Raw genomic sequence first — 3,729 nt, forward strand, 5'->3', positions numbered from 1 at the left:
CAAATTTTGAATTTCTTTTATATTTTTTCTTTATTAATTTTTTTTAATTTCTTTTTATATTTTTTCAGCTTTATACTACGTTTATTTATTTATTTATTTTTAATTTTTTCCTTTTTATTAATTTATTATTTTTAATTTTATTTATTTTTAATTTTTCCAGTTGAAATTATTTTCCTTTTTTTATTTTTTTAATTTCTTTTATTTATTATTATTATTATTTTAATTTCTATTTTTTTTCATTTTATTGAATTTCTATTTTTCCTATTTTTTATAATTTCTTTTATTTATTATTTTTTAATTTCTATTTTTCCATTTTTATTAAATTTCTATTTTTTTCTTTTTTATTAATTTTTAAATTTCTTTTATATTTTTTCTTTATTAATTTTTTTAATTTCTTTTATATTTTTTCAGCTTTATACTACGTTTATTTATTTTATTTATTTTTAATTTTTTAATTTTTTCCTTTTTATTACCTTTTATTTTTTTTCCTTTTTGTTAATTTATTATTATTATTTTTATTTCTTTTAAATTTTTACAGCTGAAATTATTTTCTTTTTTTCCTCTTTTATTTATTATTATTTATTTAATTTCTTTTAGTTAATAACACTCTATATTACGTTTATTTATTCTTTTTTTAATTTTTAATTTTTTCTTTTTATTCAATTTCTATTTTTTAAATTTTTTTTAATTTATTTATTATTTTTTTAATTTCTATTTTTCCCTTTTTATTAAATTTGTATTTTTTCCTCTTTATTAATTTTTTAATTTCTTTTATATCTTTCTTTATTAATTTTTTTTAATTGTTTTTTAATATTTTTTCAGCTTTATACTACGTTTATTTATTATATTTTTTTATTTTTTCCTTTTTCCTTTTTATTAAATTTTATTTTTTTCCTTTTTATTAATTTTTTAAATTTTTTTTACTTATTATTATTTTAATTTCTTTTAGCTGCATTTAATTTCTTTTATATTATTTTATTGTATTAAGACCTCAAGACTTAGATAAATAATTTAAAAAAATTCGACCTAAAATTATTTTCTTTTTTATTATTTTTTTAATTTTTTTAACATTTTTTAAGTTAAAGATTAGACCCAGTTAAAATAATTTCAATTGAAATTTTTTTCTTTTTTATTATTTTTTAGTTTCTTTTATATTATTTTTATTTTCGTTACAACAAAAAATCACACTTTATACTAGTTTAATTTCTTTTATATCTTTTTTTAGTTTCTTTTATATCATATTGTATAAGACTTCAGAACTTATATGTTAGATAAATAATTATTGTTTTTATGAACATTTTATCCTTTATTTAATTAAATCTATAAATATATTATGTAAAGTAAGTTAATTATAACATATGAATGTATAGGGGAGAGTAATTATGATTAAGAAAAATTATTCTAAAAACGTAGGAATATAATTAAAACATGCTATAAGATTTATTTGTTTTGAATTAATTGACATATTGTTTGGAGAAATTTATTTAATCTCCACACATATTTTAGAAAATAGGTCATAATACAATTTTATTTCTAATTATATCATTTGTGATTTGGTACAGGAAAGGTACAAAACAAAGAAGAGAAACCATGGAAAATTCAAAATCTCGAGATTGGACAACACTTGACTACGATTTCTTGGTGTGATTCTCAACAAAATGGCGTCTCTCTACGATTATCTCCAATTCAGTTTGGTATGTAAGTCTTGGTATTTTCTTGCATTACGCCACAAACACCAACGATCCATAATTGCCTCAAAGGTTCCTCAACTGCCGATGCTCATTGTTCCCTCAGAGAATGGTCTTGAAAAGCAGCATTGCTTATACGATCTCACTAGGAACATAGTTCGCCTGGTTGACTTCAAATTTTGCTTCAACAAAAGGTGTCGTGGTTCCTCTTTCGGTTGGTTGATCATGCGTGATGAGACACTCGGTATCGTTTTATTCAACTCTTTTTCTGGGACTGTGATTTATCTCCCTCCGGTTGCTACATATAATGACATTGAGTGGATTCCAGGCCACATAATTAAAGCAATACTAACCAAAGATCCATCGTTATATCCAAACGATTACATGGTTGTAACTATCTTTGGTACATACAAAAGATTGTGTCTGATAAGAGCAAATGATAAAACTTGGACGTATTACTACCCAACACCAAACATTCCTTTTAATGATATTAATATTTGTGATGATACTTTATATGCTACAGAATACTACTTGAATGTTTGGAAAGTTAAAGTTGAAAACAGTGAGGATGAAAGTTCATCTATTTGTATATCTGTAAAGATGGTCCACACAATAGAAATGGGGCACATGGTTACGTCGTATATTACAGAGTCTTCCAAAGGAGAGCTTTTCGTTGTTTTGAGGATATTAGACTCTGGAGAAGAACAATTCGAGACAGTGGACTTTGAAGTTTACGAACTTATCCATGAGAATGAAGATGAGATGCGAAGGGCGGTAGAGGTAAAGAGCTTAGATGGTGATGCTATTTTTATTGGCGACTTCCAGTCCATTTGTGTTTCAACTAAAGAATTTCCTTGATGTTTACCAAATCGTATATATTTCACCGATAATCGTTACGTTAATCTTGTTGTTGGGAAATTAGATGAAACTCAAGACTTAGGTACATTCAACTTCGAAGATGGAAGCTTTGAAGACCAGTACATTGCAAATCCTGCACAAAAAAATTTGCATAGTCCTATATGGATCATCCCAACTATATGCTCCGAAGATTTGGATAGATGATTAAAATAAATTTGTAAGCAAATATTTAAGGAGGTTGATTTATATATTTATAAATTGATTAATATATTTGTTGATGCTCTCTTTGTATCATTGGTGTGGTTTCTTCTCTTCTCCCTTCCTCCATTCACTTCCACACTGTCATGTATTATATTAAAATTAAAATTAAATTTTATTTTTAAAATATATGTGTATATAAATAATTTTTTGTTTATTTTTCGTTTTCTTCTACAGTCTAACATGTCTATCTTTCGACCAAAATTAGGAGTGAAAATGAGGGGGAATAAAGTCTGAGTGCTAGCCGACCAGCTCCGACCTCCCTCCGATCTGACCCGCTTATCACTGCACAATATAGGTCCGTTTGTCTGTTTATTTTTGGTGTTCTTGTACTATCTAACTTACCAAAATTAGGAAACAAGTCTATTTCATTGGTGTAAAAAGTGCTTATTTATTTATTTATTTTATTTTATTTTTATGAAAAAACAATCAAGTAAGAGAGAGGAAACCATCATATCTTAAGTATTCATTTACATAATTATTATATGAGTTATACAAAATTAACTACTATGTAGCTGACCATTCTTGCTCATCAAGCAATTTCCTTTATAAAGAATTGTTGTGTTCTTCCTCACATCACATCCATAATGCTCCTTTCACTGGTTATCTTACTGAGCTTCCTTCTTGGTATGTCTCTCTATCTTTACTTTTCTATCAACAACAACACTCCATTGAAGGAGTAGGAAATAACATGTTTACCTTTCTACCAACAACAACAACACTCCATTTTTTCTCCTTCTCCCTCCAAACACACCGGACATATTACAATCTCCTTCTCCTTTTCTAACGCTTTATTTTTTCTTCTCCTCCTTCCCCAGTTTGGCATGTCCTTCTGCTTTCTACTACTGTTATCTTCTATCGGATCGACAAGCCCCTCCCGTTGATACTCTTCCATAACTAAGGAAGAAGAAAAAAAAAAAAAAAA

The sequence above is a fragment of the Cucurbita moschata genome, unplaced genomic scaffold, assembly GCF_002738365.1.
Source record: "Cucurbita moschata cultivar Rifu unplaced genomic scaffold, Cmos_1.0 Cmo_Scf00035, whole genome shotgun sequence".
Taxonomy (NCBI): domain Eukaryota; kingdom Viridiplantae; phylum Streptophyta; class Magnoliopsida; order Cucurbitales; family Cucurbitaceae; genus Cucurbita; species Cucurbita moschata.